This window comes from Talpa europaea (assembly GCF_964194135.1).
Source record: "Talpa europaea genome assembly, chromosome: 4".
Classification (NCBI taxonomy): Eukaryota; Metazoa; Chordata; class Mammalia; order Eulipotyphla; family Talpidae; genus Talpa; species Talpa europaea.
In genome coordinates this window covers 81,253,228-81,276,049 of record NC_140070.1, presented here as the reverse complement: position 1 = coordinate 81,276,049, position 22,822 = coordinate 81,253,228, and positions in this window count along the sequence as shown.

The following is a 22,822-nucleotide window of genomic DNA, read 5'->3' as shown; positions in this document are numbered from 1 at the left end:
AGGGAGGTCCTATATTTGGTACTCATTTAATGATTGCTTTAGTGGGAAAAAATTGTAATATGTTGTTAGATGAAATAAGAAAATCTTGGAGAAAAGTAAAAGGGAAGTTCTTCTGAAGTGTTGGTTTACAATTTAGATTCAATCACCTTTCTCCTTTTAGCTTAATCCCAAAAGTACATAGCCTTATTTGAAAGTCTATTGAGTACTTTCAGTACTTTCAGTCTTGTTGATATTTATCACTATTACATCTTTTGAAACTGTATGCATTCATGTCCTTTATTTTTCTCTACTCAGATTTCCCCCAGTCATTATCATTTCTCTCCCCAGTTTTCACTAAACTTTTTTCTTTTGCACTTATTTCTCTGAGGTAAGATAATAATATATTGCTCAAGATAATAATATATTGGGGCAGATAGAGATTAGGAGGGAAATAAAACTTTTGGGATGATGGTTATGTTCTGTTTCTTGACCTGGATGATAAGTGTATGGGTGACTTCACTTTGTGATAATTGGTCTCTAACACTTATGCTATATGTATTTTTGTATGTTTCCAAACTTCAAGAAAAAGTTTAAAACTATATGATTTGATGTTGATTTGAAAAGACACATCTGAAACAAAATTACACTGAAAGGTGAAACATTAAAGGATGAACCAAAGATCTGGCACACAGATGCAATGAAAGCCTGAAAAAAAAAAAAAAAAAGAAAGAAAGAAAGAATGTAATGTGGAAATCCTGCTATCATATGAAAAAGAATTCAAAACAAATGGAACTAACAAGAATCTATTTAAGGCAAAAACCAGAGTAAAATAATATTTATGAATTTTTCCCACTTTCAAAATTATTCAGCAAATGGCATCCCATTTTAAAGAATATATTTTGCTAAAGCATATAAATATTAAAGATAACTTGAGTAGTAGAAATTTTTTTTTAATTTTATTTTTATATTCCCGATACAATTACAACCCCCTTATTTTGACCCCAAGCCCTCCTTTCCCCACCCCCACCCCCCATAGAGTGTCTCTGGTTCATAGTTGTTTGTTGATTTTGATATTTTCTTCCTTATAGTTATTCTTTTTCCTGGTCCCTTATTTAAGTTTTCTAGATTCCTGCTGTGAGTCAGACCATCCGGTATTTTTCTTTTTCTTTCTGGCTTTTATTTGGCTGAGCATGATCTCTTCCAGCTCCATGAATGTTGCTGCAAGTTGCATGTGTTTATCTTTTTTGAATGCTGAGTATTATTCCATCGTGTATATGTACCACATCTTCTTGATCCAGTCATCTATTTTTGGGCATTTGGGTTGTTTCCAAAGCTTAGCTATTGTAAATAGTGCTGCTATAAACATAGGGGTGCAGGTGTTCTTTGGAATTGATGTTTCTATGTCCTTTGGGTAAATACCTAGGAGTGGAATTGCTGGATCATAGGGAAGCTCTATGTTTAGTAGGTAAAGAAATCTCCACACAGCTCTCCATAGGGGCTGGACCAGTTTGCACTCCCACCAACAGTGCAGGAGAGTTCCTTTTTCTCCACAACCCCGCCAACATTTGTTGTTGCCAGTTTTTTTGATATGTGCCATTCTCACTGGTGTAAGATGGTATCTCATTGTAGTTTTGATTTGCATTTCCCTGATGACAAGTGATGTTGAATATTTTTTCATATGCCTGTTGGCCATTTGCATTTCCTCTTCAGAGAAGTTTCTTTTTAGCTCTTCTGCCCATTTTTTGACTGGATTATTTTCTTTGTTGTTGTTGAGTCTCATCAGCTCTTTGTAGATTTTTGTGATCAGTCCTTTATCATTAGTGTAGTGTGCAAAAATGTTCTCCCAGTCGGTGGGGTTTCACTTTGTTTTTGTTATTGTCTCTTTTGCTGTGCAGAAGCTCTTTAATTTGATGTAGTCCCAGCTGTTTATCTTTGCCTTCACTATCACTGCTTTGGGTGATGTGTCTGTAAGATGTCTTTGATGTGCATATCATGTAATGTTTTCCCTATATTTCTTTCTGTGTATTTTATGGTTTCAGGTCTTATGTCTAGTTCTTTAATCCATTTTGAGTTGGTTTTTGTGCATGGTGTGCGGTAGTAGTCAAGCTTCATTCTTTTGCATGTAGCGACCCAGTTTTCCCAGCACCATTTATTGAACAAAACTTTCTTTGCTCCAGTGCATATTCTTTGCTCCTTTGTCAAAGATTAGTTGACCATAAATCTGTGGGTTTATTTCTGGATTTTCTATTCGAGTCCATTGGTCTGTGTGTCTGTTCTTGTTCCAATACCCTGCAGTTTTGATGATTATGGCTTTGTAGTATAGTTTGAAGTCTGGGAGTGTGATGTCTCCATTCCCTTCTTTTTTTTTTCAGGAGAGCTTTGGCTGTTTGGGGTTTTGGGTGATTCCATATGAATTTTACCAATAATTGTTCTATTTCTTTGAAGAATGACACTGAAATTTTTATTGGAATAGCATTGAATCTGTATATTGCCTTTGGTAGGATGGCCATTTTAATGATATTTATTCTTCCAATCCATGAGCAGGAGATGTCTTTGCATTTTTTTGTGTCTTCTTCTATTTCTTTTTATTTATTTATTTATTTATTTATTTATTTATTTATTTATTTTTTATAGAGGCATGCTTTATTTATTTGTTTGCTGGTTTGTTTGTTTGTTTTGTTTATACATGCCCTGGGTACAGTCAGAAGCACGGGAGGGTGAGAGAATTCACCAGAGCCAGAGCAGGGAGCAGAGCAGGCAGAAGGACCGAAGTACACTGCTGAGGGGAGCAGCGGGCGGCAGGAGAGGTCTGCACGCCATGTGGGACCCTCCTCTGGTGGCCGGGGAGCAGCCGGGGATCGAACCGGCGCCGCAGAGGCCGCGCGCAGTTTCGCAACCCAGCGCTCAACCGCTGCGCCACTGGGGAGGCCCTTCTTCTATTTCTTTTAACAGTGTTTTATAGTTTTCTTTGTATAAGTCCTTTACCTCTTTTGTTAGATTTATTCCCAAGCATTTGATTTTTTTTGTTTTGATAATAAAAGGGATGGTTTTCTTGACTTTTTCATCAAATTTATTGTTTGTGTATTGGAAGGCTTCTGACTTTTGCGTGTTGATTTTGTATCCTGCCACTTTACCGAACTGATGGATGAGTTGAATTAGTTTTTCTGTGGAGTTTTTGGGGTTCTCTATGTATATTATCATATCATCTGCAAATAGTGATAGTTTGACTTCTTCTTTTCCTATTTGGATTCCTTGTATGTCTTTGTCTTATTGCTCTGACTAGGACTTCCAGCATTATATTGAAAAGCAGTGGTGAGAGTGGACATCCTTGTCTTGTTCCAGATCTTAATGGAAATGCTTTCAGCTTTTCACCATTGAGAATGATACTGGCTGTTGGCTTGTCATATATGGCCTTTATTATGTTGAAGTATGTTCCTTGTATCCCAAGAATTTCAAGGGCTTTTATCATGAACAGGTGTTGCACTTTGTCGAAAGCTTTCTCAGCATCTATTGATATTATCATATGGTTTTTATATTTCTTTTTGTTGATGTGTTGGATAACGTTGACTGATTTTCGGATGTTGAACCATCCTTGTGTCCCTGGAATGAATCCTACTTGTTCGTGGTGAATTATCTTATGGATACATTGTGGGGTCTCTTTTTACCTTTTTGAGTTTGAAATGTGTTTTATCTGATATAAGTATAGCTGTTCCTGCTTTCTTTTTTGGTCCATTTGCTTGTAGGATTGTTTTCCATCCTTTAACTTTGAGTCTATTTTTATCTTTTGTAGCTAAATATGTTTCTTGGAGACAGCAAAAGGTTGGGTTTTGTTTCTTAATCCAGCCTGCGACTCTGTGTCTTTTTGTTGAAGAGTTTAGTCCATTTACATTTAGAGTTAATATTGATGTGTTAGCATCTGTATTTGCCATTGTGTTTTTCTTTCCTTTGATTTTATTTATTTGTTCTTTTAATAACTTTTTTTTGGGCCTTCTTTCATTGTTATTCATCCCTCTGAGGTTCTGGCTTTAGGACTCCTTGTAGTATTTTTTGGAGTGGGGGTTTAGTCGTAATGAAATTCCAGAGTTCTGTTTGTCTGGGAAGGTCCTTATTCTTTCTTCATAGAGGAAGGAGAGCTTTGTGGTATAGAGTATTCTTGGTTGGCATCTGTTTTCTTGGAGTCTTTTGACTATGTCCCTCTACTCTCTCCTTGCCCGTCGTGTTTCTTTGGAGAAGTCTGATGTCAGTCCGATTGGTTTTCCTTTGAAAGTTATCTGTTTCTTCCCTCTTGTCAGCTTTATTATTTTTTCCTTGTCCTGGATTCTTGGGAGCTTTACTATTATGTGTCTTGCTGTATTTTTCCTTTTGTCATGGAAGCTTGGTGTTCTTGCTTCTTGTATATCAATTTTCAGCTCCTTCTTCACGTTTGGGAAGTTCTCTTCAATTATTTCCTTGAATATTTTCTCTGTTCCTACATCTCTCTCCTCTCCTTCTTGAATGCCTATAACTCATATTTCCTTTCCTCATGGAGTCAGATAGTTCCCTGAGTCTTTCTTCAGTCTTCTCCCTTCATACTTCTCTTTCTTTTTCTGTTTTGGTTCTTTTTATTTCTGTGTCTTCAAGAGTACTTATTCGTTCTTCCATTTCATCTATTCTGCTTTCATTGCTTTTCCCAGAGTTCTTTAGTGCCTCCATTAATTCTTTGATCTCCTACATTTCTTTTACTTCCCTCTTTAGGGACTCAATTTCATTCTTCTAAGCGTTGTTTTCCTTAATGACTTCCATCAGTTTTTTCATCACGGCAATTTTAAGTTCTTTTCTAGAAGGCTCAGAAGTTCTTCCAAGTCACTGTAGTTGCAAGCTGGTGGGTGTTTTTTTTTTTTTGTGGTGTGTCTTTAGTAGTAGAAATTTGAATGAAGCTATAACTATTGAAGAAAATGAGTAACATTTATGAAAGAATTAGCTCACAATTTATTTCTGTACCCAAATTTTCTTTCAAGCCTTCAATGAAGAGTTATTCCAAATGTTGTATGAACTTTTTTTTTTCTTCACAAGAACTGGAGTACAGGCCATAGGTGCAGGGTCAGGGGAGGGTGTGGTGGTGGCGGTGAAAGCATTCACCAGAGACAGAGTGGGGAACAGAACAGGCAGACTGGCTGAATTACACTGCTGAAGTGAGCAGCAGGCACAACAGGAGAGGTCCACTGCACCATGTGGGTAGCTCCCTGCCTGGCTGGGGATTGAATGTGTGCTGCAGAGGCTGCAACAGCATTACAGTGCTGTGCTCAACCCCCTGCACCACCAGGGAGACCATGAACTTTTTTAGAATATGACAAATAAGCAAAACTTACAAATTTATTCTGTTAAATTATGCTATGAAATACTGATAAAAACATGACAAAGTAATTCAAAATTAAATAGAAAATAATAAAACAATGCCACTTATTTCATACATAAAATGTCTAAATAAAATAAGACATTTAATATTACAATAAAGTAATTGCCCCTCAACTTTATTCCAATGACACAATGATTCATTACTAAGAAACATCACAATGTCATGATTTTAATTCACAAATCTTAGCAGATTCTTTTTAAAAAGTCATATTATAAAATTCAATCTCTATTCCTCATAAAACCCAGAAAAGTACTAAAAAAAAAACCTAAAGAAATAAATTTATTTGAAAGCAAAATCAAATCAGTGAATGGGTACTGAGTCTCATTATGGACTGGCATTAGACAAACACATGCACTACTCATATTACAGTTTAATATTAATTTAGGAATAAATGGTCAACAAAGTAAAGAAACAGAAAAAATATATATATATACAGAAAGGCAGAAATTAAATTATACCCTACGAATAATATATAACTGAAAACCCAATTTAGAATATAGAAAATCCAACAGAATCAGTAAAATATTACAATTCAGAAATTCAGCAATGTCATTCTTTATTAATATGTGTGGCTCAAAAATTTTCCTAAATATAAACACTTAACAAGACATATGATAACACTTTATATACAGTTAACTCTAAGAAATCAATAAAAACAAAACATATTATTACAAAAGTAATTACTTAAAAATTTTTAGAGAAAAAAATGTCTACTAATCAAAGAAATGCTCTTTAAAATGGTTTGAATATCTGTTCTTTTTATGCTTCACTTCCCTGTCCAAAGCTCCTTGCTCCTTCACTCCACTTCCTTTTCAAAACACAATTCTAATAAATAAGAAAAAAATAATTGAAAATTGCAGTAACTTTTTCATCAATGGGTTAAAAAACTACCAGAAATATCAATAAGGCGATATGAGATTTGAAAAACATTACTTACCACCTTATCAATATTCATAGAACACCCTATTCCAAAATACTAATTTCAATTGCTCAAGGAAAATCATCAAAATATTATAGACCATACTACAAATCTTAATAAAGTTAAATGGATTAAATTCATGCACAGTATGTTCCTGCCTGCCAATGAAATTTCATTATTAATAAATAATAGAAATATTTGTGAAATAAGCCATATATTTAAGATTAAGCAATATACTTTGAAGCAACACATGTATCAAAGAATAAGACCAGGGCCTCCCCTGGTGGTGCAGCGGTTGAGCGCTGGGCTGTGAAGCTGCCCACAGCCTCTGCAGCACCGGTTCGATCCCCTGCTGCTGGCGAGGGTCCCACATGGTGTGCAGACCTCTCCTGCCGTGCCTGCTGCTCCCCTCAGCAGTGTGTTTCGTCATTCTGCCTGTTCTGTTCCCTGCTCTGGCTCTGGTGAATCCTCTCACCCTCCCATGCTACTGACTGTACCGTGATTTTATAGGTGAATAGATAGGTCTTTAAAAAAAAAAAAGAATAAGACCAAAAGATAATTAGAAATTCTTTTTCAATGAATGAAAATGAAAATATATTGTATACAAATGTGTGGGATTCTGCTGAAGCAGAATTTAGGAAAAGATGTATTTAACATTGATGATGTGAGAAAGAAAGTTATAAAACCACTTAAATTAGTTCACTCCTTAAGCAACTAGAATAAGAAGAGCACATTGAACCAAAGTTAAATAGAAGAAATAAAATAATATAATGAAAGAAAAAAATAAAACAACAGAAACAGAAAGGCAGGATAGAAATCGGTTCTTTCAGATCAATAAAATTGAAAACATCTGCCAGACATACCAGGGGTAAAAACAGAAGGTGATAAATTACAAATACTGGGAATGAGACCAGTGACATTACATTTTTCTGAGTCACTGAGATATTGAAAAAAGACAATAAGGTGATACTCTGAATAATACCATGCCATTGTATAGGAAATTAAGATAAAGGTGACATATTTATCAAAAGGCACAAATTTCCAAAGGTTAAGGAAAAATAGAACACTTGATGAACCCTATTGCTATTAAATCAATTGAATTCAAGTTTAAAATCTTACCACAAAAAAAAAAATGCCACCAAAGTCTGATGGCTTTTTATGGTGACTACCAAACAGTCAACTTCACACTGCACATACTTTTCTAGAAAATTAAGAGGTTCCAATTCATCCTATGAAAAAACTTTATCCTTACACAAAAATCAAATAAAAATTATCAGATTAAGAAAATTACAAATCAACATAAAAATTCTTAAAATACAATGCTTAACTATACAATAATATCTACATTTTGTCACAAATACTGCAAATATTTTTCCTTGGTCATATGCCTTATAAAATTCATCACACATGAGAAATTGGCTCTGATCCACCCAATATGATCATTTTATTCAAGGTGTATATTTTTAACATATTTTACTGGTGATATGTGGAATAAAATAAACACTGGCTCCAACAAAATTAGTGCAACAAATCCACAAGATGCCAGACACCAAAGTAATTAGAAAATGATATCTGATAATATTGATTTGATTAATCATGGAGACCAACTTGTTCCACAAAAAAGCACAATGCAAAGCTTTAATTTTCTTTTCCATGTTACTGTCAAGTAAATGGAGTATATTTGTATGTGTGTTTTCTAATCAAGAACACTTCACACTTTCATAGTCAAAGTTTTATGAGAAGTGTTAATTTATCTATTAAATAGTCTAGAAAAGTCTCAAAAAGGAATTAGCCTATGAATTAATTTTTGAAGATCATTTCACCATTGAAAATTGGGGAAAGGTTGTCTTAGGAAAAGGCAAAAATCATGAAAGAAACTAAAATATTAGAAAATTCATTATGGCGTAACACAGGGCACTAGGAGGCATAAGTGCTGATCTTTGGAAAGATGAGGTTGGAATCAGATGAGCAGTCATGCATCTAGATCTAAAAAATATGTATCTTATCCTGGCATAATTCATGAGCAAGAGAAATAGTCAACTAGAGAAGCGAGATTTAAGGGGCTAAAAAATCAGACTGTATATTCCTTAGGCAGGAAACAAATAGCGCAGTGTTATGCTAATTGGTTGCTTGTTGCCAATATTGTGTTCTATTAGAAGTATATATGCTTTAAAGTCAATTACATCCTTTGGTATTAAGTTCGTATCATTACTGGCTTATAATTTTACTTTGGAACCAATGTAGACTTTGAGATTGAAATTTGAATTATGTCTTCAAACCCAATAAATCAATCTGTAGATCAAATAGTATTTCTATCATAATGAGTGAAGAAACTACATATTAAAATATACTATATTTTATTCTCTCTATTAAGATTTGCATAAACATTTTTTTGTTTTTCAGTTGAAGACTCCAAACATCTTGACTACCCCAAAATTGAAACTATCAATGATAATGAGTAGTGGATCAAGTTTTCACAAGATCAAACATTTGTGCAAACAGCTTTCTTCTTGGAAATGGTCACTAGGTTTAAAATATCAGTGATAATAATGTAAAGGAAATGTGATATACAGGTTTCTAGAAAGCAGCTGTACAAACAAAAGGAAGAACCTTATGGAAAACCATGACACATTAAGAGACCTGTTGATTACATTGCATGTCTAATTGAAGATATTTTGCTTATAAAAATTAAGAACTTATCTTACACTGGATAATTTGATAGCATATACATTGTCTTCATATTGATTGATTTGTGTTTTTCACTTAACAGAACATGCCGTGCTGTCTGAATATAAAATGATTAGATATTAGTAATACAGATTTTCTTCCAAATGCAATAAACTAGCTAGCATTTATTTAATATTTCTGTATCTCTTTGCATGTGATAATGACCTAATGATAATCATTTTAAGATAAGAATGAAACCAGATATTTTAAAATATCATATTTGGCAAATAGCTAGTAATATTAGTGTCCTTTTCCAAATGCAAGAGATTAGTTTTCTCATCATTACAACAAACCAAAATATTATGATGACAAGTAACATTTTAGTACTCTATAATTTACTGCAAATATACACTTCATAGCTTTTTGCTTATTGGAAAGTAAGCTTATAGGACTTCATGAAATAAACTACTAATGTCTTCATCTATATTTTCACAGGTTTAGTTCATTTTTAAAAAGGTTTTCCATGTAGAAGATGAATCCATTCTTCTATGCCCTTGATATTATTTTGTTTTTCTGAGCTTCAGTATTATTCTCTTTCCAAAAGTTCTTCAAATAATCCCAGGAAAAGAGCAGAGAAAAGTGAATAAATTATATTATTTACCTAGTTAACATCTTCAGTTCTAATTGTATAAATTTCTAAAACTTCACTATACAGAGACAATCCTGCCATATTTTCTCTTGAAAATTTAATGTGACACTACAAAAGGATTTGTCCTATATATTTTCCCATAAATATTACATTGGAAGAATAAACAAACAAAACCGTTTTCACAGTGGATATCATAAATATCTCAAATCAGGATGGTTCCATATTTCCTTTACTATTTTTCTATCCCTCTATTTTTTTATTTTTTTCCTTCATAAAGTACGAACTTGAAAAAGAAAAAGTATTGAAATAATTACAATGGTAATAACAGGCAGCATTTACTCATCCTAGCTATAGGCATTAAATCAGTGCTCTATAACATCCCTCTTCAGTAGGTATTAGTATTAATTCCATTGTTTTTGAAGAACAGTGATGAATTGTTCCAGTGACCCACACATACTAGATTTGATTTTCTGACTCTTTTATTGAAAGGTGGACAAGAAATACCCTTTTGGTCTTTCCCTCTAGATAGAAAAGGCCCTTTACTTTGTTTCTCTGTCTTTAAAGGATAAATAACTTTCAGAATAATCCTCTTCCCCTCTCTTCTTCCCTGACTGCATCAGCATCTGTTTTTAGTCATCCTCTACATAACTTCCAAGACTTTTCTCTTCATCTTCCTAACCTTTTCTCTCTGACCCAGATCTATGTACCTCTTTTCTCAATTTGCACTCATTTTTCTGACTCCTACTCCTAAGACCTTCTCTTTCATATCAAGTTCACTGTTTTTATATAATTTCTCTCTTATACTATCAGAAATTACTATGTCAACAATTTTTAAGTATTTGAGGTAAAATCCAGATGTTTATATTGAATAGCAGTGCAAACATCATATATTTAGCATAAACAATCTGTTTACAAACAGCTTTCTGAATAGAATATTTTTAACTCTTGTAACTAGTAAGAGTATTGAATATGTATAAAATATAGAAAACATTAAAATATTAAATTTAAAAAATCATGCCTCTGTATTATTTTCACAACTTCTCTCAGGTAGATTTACTGGATAGGAATTATATTTTAGCTTTATTGTAAAAAAATACATATCTTTTTATTTAAGACCAACTGAAGGATTGATTTTGAAAGCACTTAAGCTAGAATATGAAGTTTATTTATCAGATGAAAAGTACTGTGAGAAAATATTTTAATCTTAAATTTTGTGTAAGTTTTGATTATACCCAGTTTCCTTTGTATTAAGAAACTTAACAAAATTTATAAGAACTCGTTATGGTCAGGAAGACAATTATGCAACAGGCCCAAAAGAATTTTCATATATTTGATATGATATTTTTTGAAAATTTATGTTAGGTAGGCCAAATTACAAGTCAACTCAGTTTTTTCTAGCTCCATGGCCCTAGACGGATTATTTAAATATTGTAAATCTCAGTTTCCTCAGCAGTAAAAAAGTCCGTAATAATGCATATCTTATTTTTTTTTTCTATGAGGACTAAAATTCAGTTAAATTGCTTGGTATAATGTTTAATAAGGCATATATAATCAATAAGTTGACATTCTTATTATGATATAGGTATCATTATCTCATCATGTACTAGAAACTCAGATTATGTAGATGCCTCTTCACTAACTCTTTACAGTTGATTTTTATTTAAGTATCTTGTCTACTGAGAACCTACTATAAGGAAACTTGACATTAAGATGTATGTGTAAATACTTTAAAAAGTTCAGGGCAAAATAGAAATTTACAGGAGCTAAAGTGTGTGTATGTGTATGTATATGCAGTATATATTGTGGGCTGAAATAATGGTCTCAGTAATGCTGAAAATTAGATTAAAGTTTATTAAATAATCAAAGTGAAGATCTGAACCCAAGAACAATCTAAAAGATTTTACTATGAGAAAACTGCTCTACCATTACCACATTTGAGTGAGATTATATACCTTAGGAAAGAAGAGAAAAAAACAGTTTTTCATGTCAAACAGCACAGTTCTTTAAATAATGCATTACATTTTACAAAGATTTCTAGGTTTCATATATAGGCTCTGAAGTGTCAAACTTCCCTCGTTCTGACAGTCTGTTGTTGTCTATACATCCAGGGAGACAAGATATCAGGGTAGCTAAACTTTAGCATAAAGTTTGATTTTTACTTTATTCTAAAGTTCAACTGGACTACTCATTTTTTGATCTTCCTGTCCTGCCCTGGTCAACAAAAGACATGCAAATATCATAGATATCATTCTCTCTCGGCATATAGATTTTTCTGCATGACTTCTTTACAGAATAAACCAGCCAATTCTGACTCTAGCCTTTTCAGGAACTTTGAACTTCCTTGCAGACCAGCAAACAGGGACCCCGAAATAAAATTTCACTTCTCAATATTCTATACACAACAGCACCATCCTAATCTATCATGGCAATATAAAGGAGATATATATTTTGACCTTCCAGTTCTGGTGTGGGCTTTGCTGTGTAGTATTTAATTTTTAAAGAACTATATGGAATTTTTTAAAATCCCACAAATTATTAAAAAATGTTTACTATTTGTTTCTGTTGTTAAGTAATAGGGTCTCTTTTTTTTTCCCCACTACTACATATGAGATGATAATAAGAAGTTAAACTCTGGTTGTAGAAAACTCCTCTAAAAACATAATCAGGGCCTCCCTGGTGGCACAGGCAGTTGAGCACAGCGCTATGAAGCTGTCTGCAGCCTCTGCAGTGCCCGTTCAATCCCCACCAGTCTTGGAGCAACCCACATGGCAGCAGACCTCTTCTGTCTCGCCCACTGCTTCCCTCAGCAGTGTATTTTGTCAGTCTGCCTGTTCTGTTCCCCACTCTGTCTCTGGTGAATTCTCTCACCCTTCTGCGTATCTGGCCTCTACCCCAGCTCTTGTATAAATAAAAATAAATCTTAAAAAAAAATAACATAAAATAAAAACATAATCACATACTGGTATTTCATTTTGATTATTGTACCTAAAGCTGCATTTGGATATAAATACACAGTCTATATATAAAGAGTCAGTTCAGATTCAATGAAAAAGGAAAACCTTATACCCAAAACAAAACTACAGTATCTAGATGGAACATGACAGTAATTTACAGTAAGTATAAGACAAACCTATTTAAATGGGGACAAAATTATGTTCTCCATCTAAAAGATTATCTTCCAATTTATATCAGATCTTTGAAATGTATAGGAATGTTCAACATAACACCAGGTTACTGAAATTGTAGAATCTGATAAGAAAACAACTCCACCATAAGAATGTATCTCGGTATATAATCAATCATATAAATGTACTTTTTTATTGCTTTTTTTCCCTGGTACAACAGCTGAAGGAAGAAATAACCTCAAAATCAGTTAATGTAGGAAACCAAGAAATGTATTCAATTTAATCCCTACGTTTCTTTATTTTTCTTCCCACAGTAATAAAATATCCCTCTCCACAGAAGCTAAATTATTTGAATAAAAGTGTGGAGTAGGCAAATTTCAAACACACTTAAGCCTTCCAAACCCAGATCATGAGTAACAACAAACTTTAATCATTTTTTTGGCAAGAGTTTAAAAATTAAGCAGGGATATCTGCAAAAATACAAATAAGCTTACACCATTTTGATGTCGTGTGATTAACTAACAGAAGTTCCTTTTTCTAGTATAATAAATTATTCCTTCCCTGAAGGACTCATAAACTTCTCTAGGCAAAACCTAGTTAAAAAGGGCATTTATTAAATTGTACTATCCTTTTAATTCACCTTTGAACTTGTGGAACAGGTTATTAAATGAGGCAGCCAAAGTTCCCTTTTGCACCTGCAAATAACAATTGAATCCACAATTAAGGATCATTTCCTCTTTTTTGAAATTCAAATAATGGCATTAAAGCAGAGTGTAATATTTTTATCTGCATCTGGTCAGGCTATTTCCTTGCATTTGGGATGAGGTAACAGGATGACTGTATAAGAATACTACATAAAGATGCTGAGATAATCTGTAGGTGGCTTTAGAAATGCAGACAACTTCTAGACATTAGAGAAAGCAGAGCATACAACCCTAACACCATTTTAAGGGATGCAGCCACTCAGGTTTCTAAATGAAAACAAAACAACAAAATCAAATCAAGACAATATTTAACTTAAATGAAACACAGTAGAGAAAACATATATTTAGTACTCTTTAAGTTAATTATCCAGGAAGTTTCAAAATTTAAATTCCATTTACAATTTCCCAAATAGTCAAATACCATCGTCTCGTCTCCACTTCTATCCACATTTCTCTAGAGCAGCTTCCATTTCTTTTCCACCAAAGCTCTCTAGACATTTCTAAAATGTATCTCATACGTCTCCTCTCTCAAGCTTGAAGATTATATTCAAAATTAGTATTAATCTGTAACAGTTGATGGTGTTACTAATTACTCCATTTTCATTGCTCATGAACCCTTGCTAGCTCACTGAAATAGTATCTCATTCTTAACTCCAACAAATTTTCTTAATCTTATAATTTTCTAGAACCATGCTTTGACTTTAGCATATCCTGCATTCCAATAATGAATTTAAATCCAAAAAAGCAAAATATGTGGTAAACTACTAAAAAGAAAATATCCCAAATTTGCAATACCATTATTTACTTTATAGCACATTAAATATTTTACAGTTTTCACAAACTTCTGCCAGAAGAAATCTCAAATGTTTAGTTCAAACTTGTCCTCTATGGAGTAAAATTGAGTGCCAAAGAGATCAAATGACTTGTCTGACATCATATAGGTAGTTCATGAGATGGTGGATAGCAGTAACATTTTCTAAGGTGTCCCGATTAACTTATCACCCTGCTTGCTCTCTCTCTCTCTCAAAACTGCCCCAGTTTGGAAAACCTATCATAATGTTTACTTAATCAAACAATTAATGTGGCTCTTCAATTAATGTGACTATTCAAGTGTAGACTAGAAGTCAACATTCAGTTTAGAACTTTTTCTCTTCACCCCCTCAAATACCATTTTTTTAAAAAATGAATTGAATCTTACTCCCTATGCAATTATTGGCAGTGTTAACTCTTTCCTGATTTTTTAAAGTAACTAAACCAAATGAAACCAACCAGTAACAATGTAAATACTATTATAAAGGAACTATCTTTTCATTTTGTTGGACTTCAAGTTTCTTATACAATCTTCAGAATAGGTCTATAGGAAAAATTGTCATAGAAACATGTGGTGGACAGATCTGAAGTGTCTGTACACAACTTGACAAGACATCACATTACTCAATTAGAGATGCAGTAATACTGGCCTCATCATGGCAGGTGGAAAGTCAAAGAAAAGTGTGACACGTGAGGTATAGAAGTTGGAGGAGACTAAAGGATAGAGGTGAATGGATCAGAAAAAAAAAAAAATGGGAAAGAAGCCATATTTGTGAAGAACTTGAAGCAGGCATAGTTCCAAAAGACAGAATTCTAGAGAGAGAATTATAGCTGGGGATGAGGGGAGAATGAATATGCTTGGGGAATATGAAACAGTCTAGGCAGCCCAAGTATATATCAGACCAGAAGGGTGGTCAGACAGGAGTTTGGGACAATACAAAGAGGAATACAGTGATATATAGGTGATTGTTTTACGTAAAACAGTAGCCAACAGGGAGCAAGTTAAGGTTTCAGAATATTCATTTTTATGATAATCTGATTGTAGTTTGTAGATACATGATAGGAATTATTTTAGAAAATTATTGCAAATATCTAGTTGTGAAGTAGAAAGAGAAATGTTCTGCCAAAATAAATAAAAGCCTGGATTTGGGGCTAGGTTTAAAGGAGTCTTTATCATTTATTCTTTTGAATAATTTCCTTAGTCTTTGTAAATTCCAGATTCCTCCTCTGTAATCTAAGAATGATTAATATGGAACTTAATGTTGATATGACAGTAAGTGAAATGCAACACATTTAGCTCAGGATTTAGAAAGGGTAAAATATTAAATGATATTGAAATTTGAATTAAGAAGTGTATAATGGTGGAAGCCCATTTGCAATACTGATCAGAGCTAGCTGAATTAGTCCTTGATAACTGTAATTTAATGTGATTTTGTTTTCAATCTAAGGTTCTTAAGACATTTTTATATTTCTGAAACTATTTTGATTTAGAAAAAGTGCTAATTTATTATTTTTTTCTAATATAACATCATAAATATTGTGAACATGTTTAGGACTGGTTTTGTGATAATATTATGCTGAAGAGTCCCTTCTTAGCCCATAATCATGAAGATATTGTATAATTTTCTAGTTCATGCTAAACTCCAGTCAAATTTGAAAAATAGCAGCTTCCGTTTAACTGAGGGCAGTTTGCCATGCATTCTGGAACTTCTGCAACTAATTGAGCAAGCCCATTAATGGGATTTGAATTTGTTCTCTGTTAATAGCCCTCCTATAAGATAAATTCTTCGGTGCCCTCAAAACAGGCTATGATCTCAGAAGAGATCATTCACACACACACACACACACACACACACACACACACACACACTCCATTACCATTAGCATTTTATTGCTTACACACCAAATGGAAAAATGGATAAAATAGGAGAAAAAAATTAAACTTGGCATTTACTTCAAATTTTGAAACAGTAATTTTGGCCTGATAATAAAAAGGCACCTAGAGTAACCATGAAGTGTAAGAATTTTCACTGCACACATAGTTAAATTGCGTAAAAATACACACATATGCATAATTACATATTAGCCCCCAAATTTTAAGTACTGACCATTTTGATCAATAGATTAAGATTTTTCAGTGTCACAATATCATACCATGAATTCTAATTTGCTTGCTTGAGTGTTTATGTGGCAATGCTATAGGTAACTATCCAGCAAACTAAGTGACCCACCAAAATTTCCTGAGGATTTTCTTTCTTCCTAAGTAATAATCTCTTTTGCAAGAGATATAGTTCACAGCTTCAAACAGCCTAATGCAGTTTTAATTATTTTAATGATGAAATTATGTTCATCATTTTTTAGTCTGTACACTCTTGTATTTTGTAATTAAATTTAGATTTTGTTTAAAATTCATGCAAGTATTATGTTTAATGAAAAAGCCATCCTGTTACCATGATAACTCAACCATCAGTTTAACTATGAAATGTGGCCAGAAGTGCCTTTTAGGATCAAAAGATATTTTTAAAGGAAAAAAGCACTCACTTAAACCTTTTATTCAATTCATACTGGCTCTGTGAATCCTAAAATTATCTTGGTAGTATGTGACTTGACCTCTCTACTTTGGAATCTTCCTTAATAACCATGACTTCTAAAATTTCATTTAATCCAGCATTTCAGTACAGAATAACTAATTAAACTTTCATTCTTTAAAATGTTACCACTTAAAATTCACAAAATATCTGGCATCTGGTAATGTGTATTACATAAAGTGTTTATAAGGTTTACATATAATGTTTTCCACCTCTCTAATTTGGTAGTTTTTTTTTTTTTGCATAGAAGAACAAGGGTGTAGGCCAGAGGTATGGGGTGAGGGGATGAAAGGATTCACCAGAGAGAGTGGGGAGCAGAAAAGGTGGATTGACTGAAATACACTGCTAAGGGGAACAGCAGGCAAAACAGGAGAGGTCTGCTGTGTCATGTGGATTAGCTCCCTGGCTGGTGATTGAACTGAGGCCTTGGAAGTGATAGTGCTGAGACTAAACCCTATACTACCAGGAAGGCCTCTTTCTAATTTGGATAAAGTTGGATTTTAGGGAAGCTTGTATTGAAGTAAGTATGACTTTCTTCATTTCTCTTTTATTCCCTTCCTTTCCCTTCTATCTGCTCCTCCCTTTTCTCTCTTTCTGTTCACTTTTACTCATATCTGCATAATATGCACACTAAATTTTATCTCAAAAAGAATTCCATTTATTTCAAGCTTTAAGATATTCTTCTTAGTCAGAACTACAACTTATAAGAACCAGATTTTCTCTTTTAGCCACCTGGTTAAGTGAATATCCACATTAAGTTATTATAAATACTACCATGTGATGATGAAATCTGAAAGACTGTACTCTGTATGGCTTGAGAAGGTTTATTTGGGATTTTTAAAAACTACAAGCAACAGAAAATCTAACTGATCTGATTAACAAATGAGAAAATATTTCATATAGTATTGATTCTGGAGGAGGAGGAGTGGATTGAGTGAATGTAACCTCTGAATGCACTGCTCTATAAATCTATGACTTGGCTATGTCTGCCTCCCTATAGTGGCTTATCCCTGGAGGATGGTAGCCAGATGATTTTACATAATGCATTCTTAGCATCTCATCCTGATAAACATGGAAATATTGAGAAACAGTCAAGACACCATTATACTCTTGTGTCTCCTTCTTCTTAAGAACAATTAAAATTCCTCCAAGAAGCCTACCAGTGAACTTCTATTATTTTTGTTAAATAGAACTAGATCCATTGCCCATTCCTAACTAAATTTCTGGCCAGATTGCTGGGATAACTAAAATAAGCTTATATATTCAAATTCGCAGGTAAAATAGGTTATGACACTTGATTCCACAACATTCAAGTAGGAAGGAAGAAGTGGAGTAGAATGGATACTATAGGCAAACATCAGAACCTGCATTGAATTCTGCTTTCTAAGGGGAACTATACTTCTTATTAACCCCATGGCTCCTGGACCTCTTCTAAGGCTACATCTGAAATGAGACTCAAGAGCTCTAAGAGCCTTTCTCCCTAGTAAGTGAAGTTTGGTGAACATAATACTTAGGAGTTGAATTTTGGAGACATTTATCAGTTTCCCTTTACTTGGAAATACAGATATACCTAAGCAAACTTTTGGTCTTCTAATTTCAAGAGCTAATTTTGATACCCTAAGTGACTAATATAGTTTTGAAACTTTAAACATTAAACTTCTGTGCCCCATCAGACAGAATTGTGCCAAGCAACTCTACTCCCTAGTGTCAGAGATAGCTAAATATGATTTGAATGGCATTTTAAAGTATTTTCAAACATAAATTAACTATCATTTGTTATAATGCAACTGTTGCTAATCTCACAGAAAATGTGATTTTTCTGAATATTTCTGAATATACTGAATATTGTGCAGTATATTTTTTTGGTAATTAATTACATGATATTTAAAACTATTTTGAATGGCAATTTTGGAAATAACCAGAATAACATCTCAAAAAATGAGATGCTAATGATATGCGTCCTTGGATACAAATTTTCATAAAAGCTTCTGTTTTTATCATTAGATTTATTCCAAGAAGAAATTAGAAGTATAACATGTGTTTGAAACTCCCACATCTTCATTTATGTCTACCTCTTTAGACTCATTCCTTAAGAAGCAAACTTGTTTTAATTTACCAACTCTGATCTAACCTGCTTCTTAAAATATTATACCATTGCACTTCTTTAAGTATATTTTTCAAGAATTTTCAGGAAAAAAAGTTTTGTTAAACTTTTCAGATCTCTTCTTTAACATACTACATCAATATACTTCTTTAGGCTTACATTACAGGATTTTTTCAGAAAAAAAAATCTTTTCTAAAATGTTGTGGGTAGGAATAAATAATTCTTGAAGATACAACTAGTAAACACTACTTTTCATGGACCAAATATGGGGAATTATGTTCCAATAATTATATGTTCCTGAATTTACTTTCCTTTGTTTATGAGTTAAAATACAGATATCAACAAAAGTCAATGACAGAACTGTTCATACTTTGGGATAATGATATTAAGGAGTTGATGGATGTTCTCCCAGTAATTATTCTTTACAATAACAATCACTGAATTTGTAATTCTTAGTATTTTTTAATTCCCTCAAAAAGTGTTCCTTTTTAGCTACCTCAGGCACCTTTAGGAAGAATAAAATATTAAGTTTACATAACATCATATTACACTAGAACATTAAGCACCTCTATTTTACAGCTATTGACCAAAGCTCATACATATTGTACAAAAATCTCATCAGTATTATTTCTATGAAATGTGTCACATACATACATAGTCCCATTAATGCTATAGCAATTTATTTTATTTTATTTTTTTAAAGATTTATTTATTTGTTTATACAAGCACTGGGTACAGTCAGAAGCACGGGAGGGTGAGAGAATTCACTAGAGTCAGAGCAGGAGGACCGAAGTACACTGCTGAGGGGAGCAGCAGGTGGCAGGAGAGGTCTGCGCACCATGTGGGATCCTCGCCATGCGGCGGCCAGGGATTGAACTGGTGCTGCAGAGGCTGCGGGCAGCTTCTCAACCCAGCGCTCAACCGCTGTGCCACTGGGGAGGCACAATGCTATAGCAATTTAACAGGAAAATATTTCCCAGAACTTTCTTGCAAGGGTTTTAAGCTCAGTTAGCAAAAAGTCATTCATTAAACTAAACAATATGAAGATCATCTACAGAAAAAGTTAAACCTCAATCTAAATTGGAAGTAGGGACAAGTAAGAGCTAAAATTCTCTGCATAACATTAGTAAAAATTTAAAGAAAACTTATGCAAATGTGTCAGAGTTGAAATATAGAGAAAAGAGCCATCAAAATAATGACAGTAGCCAGGCCAGGTACTTTAATAAAACCAGTAAGAAGTTCCCTATAGTAAGTAACCGAAGGTTACTAGTAGCCAAATCACTAGTATGTGATTTTAAATTTACCTGTTTGCTTTTTGCCGGAAAATTTTTGATATATGTGTAATTCCTTTCTCTGAAAAGAAGTAACGTTCTGAACAATAAAGTTTCCGAAATGTAAGGATTCATTCTTTTATTTATTTATTTATTTATTTATTTATTTATTTATTTATTTATACAAGAACCAGGGTACAGGCCAGATGCGTGGGAGGGTGAGAGGATTCACCAGAGACAGAGCAGAGAACAGAACAGGCACACTGATGAAATACACTGCTGAGGGGAGCAGCGGGCGAGACAGGAGAGGTCTGCCGTGCCATGTGGGATTCTAGCTGGCCGGCCAGGATCGAACCCACACTGCAGAGGCTGCGGATAGCTTTCCAGCGCTGTGCTCAACCACCTGCGCTACTGGGGAGGCCCAGAACATGTAAAGATTCATTCTTAAAGTTACTAGTCAAAGCAAGAGTGGAAAGACTGAATATAGACCATACAGCATAAATTCTAACATGGAAGCAAAAAAGAGAATTTAGTGGAGGTTGAAAATAAAATCAGAGATAACCATGACAAAGGTAACCTTCAGAAAGGTTCCCAGAGCATCTTGAAATGCTCCACAGGGAAATGACAACTCATGGTAAGCCTATACAGAGCACAAGTGGTATCATAACTAACTGAATTTTGAGTCTAAACACAACTCCAAATTTTGAAAAATATGAAGTTCCAAGTCCCAAGGAAGAAACTCAGTTCCTTGTAGTGACAAAGAAATAAGAACCTACAAAAATAAAACTTCTCCAATATTGTTTGGAGACTTAAAGTAGTCCTCTAAATAAATTAATGGTGAAAATGTCATCTTGATTGCAAGAGAAGAATGAGATATCTTTGTTAGCCAATGACATAATCCAATACACAGAATTTCCAAGAGTCCACAAAATAAACCAGAAGAACTAGTAAACATAAAAGATCAACATAAAGATTGATTCTATTTCTATAATATAGCAATGACAATCAGAAAACAAAATAAGGAAACAATTTCATTTGCAATAGCATGAATAAGAATAAAACATAGAAATCAGTTCAACAGAGAATGGGTAAAACACATGTTCATGGATTGAAACACTCAAAATGTATCTTCAAGATGGCAATTCCCTTTAACTGACCTATAAATTTAATGCAGTCTCTACAATGTCTTCCTCTCCCTTATTATAAACTGAAAATTTCAACTCAAAATCTGTAATTTGTCTTCTCTATTTTTGTTCTCAAATCTAGTGAGAGTCTCACACTCACTGCCCAGCAAATTCAGGACTTATCCTTCAGCAACCACACTGACTCACCTTCTTAATCATCTCAATGATAGGCTGGTCTAACAAAAGTTTTCTCATTTGATAGGCTCCAGTATAACAGGTCAAATGGACACATAAGTTTATTTTAGTAAGAACACAAGATTTCAAGAACACAAAATTGAAAAAACATAAATACTCTAGAACAATACATATATTCTGTACATATGAGGTAAGTTCTAAAAGTACCCTCCACAAATTTCTCCTTTCAATCAGAAGATTGAAAGGATGTCCCCTTTCAATCAGAAAAGATGTCCCCTTTCAATCAGAAGACTCTTTCATTTCTCTGAAAGCAGTATTAAATGAGACATTAAAGTGTTGATCTGACACAGCAAAAGATCTTTGTGTTTGCTTTATTACTGGGATTTTAAGTGTTCTTTTTGCCATGGGTTTTTTTCAATATTCAACAGAAAAAAAGTTTAAACATCAAGAAACAATAATAATGAACTAAATGCCTAAATAATATGAATCACCTCATTTTATTTCCCTTTCCCCTATCTACTTTTATTCATGAGGAGAAAGGGAAGTAAATTCTAACTAAAAAAACAAGTAAAGTTAGATTTTATGCCAGGCTAAATAAATGTTGCTGGAGAGTTGTGCATGTGTGTGTGCATATGTGTGTATGCACACACACACACACACACTCACTCTCTGACCTTCAGTTCCCTGTAGACATTTGGAAGTTGTCAGCAGTAGCATAATGACAATCCTAATTATTAAAATTACTCTTGTGTGGAAAGTGCTTCAGAATAAGATGCCGACAGGCATGCAATATGTTAACTGCACAACGGTCTTTTTCTTTTCTCTTAAAATGAAATTTGTAGAAATAATCTACTGGCTTTCATCAAAACATTTCTTACCACCTCAGTGACATATACCCTCTCACACATTACAAAGGAATTTCCAATAAATTCTGATTTCATAAGAATTCTAATGCCCTCTGGATATATTTTATTATTCAGTTAGGGCAAATGATTTCCTTACAACTAGAACCTCAAAATCTATGATAGTCTCAATTTCTCATATTTTAAATACATAATCAATTTCCACCAATTCCCAAATTCTTTATATCAAAAAGGTGGTGTGATTAAATATTGTAAATCTAAAAATACTTCACATTGTCTTTTATGTCCTAAGTAGGGCTAGTCCTTCCTTTTTAAGAAATTATTTTACATGCTCTATTCTAATATGGTTGTGTAAATATGCAATTTTTCAGGTACCACAAATCAAATGGTTTAACATGGGCCTCTGTGGATCACAGAAAATGTCAAATA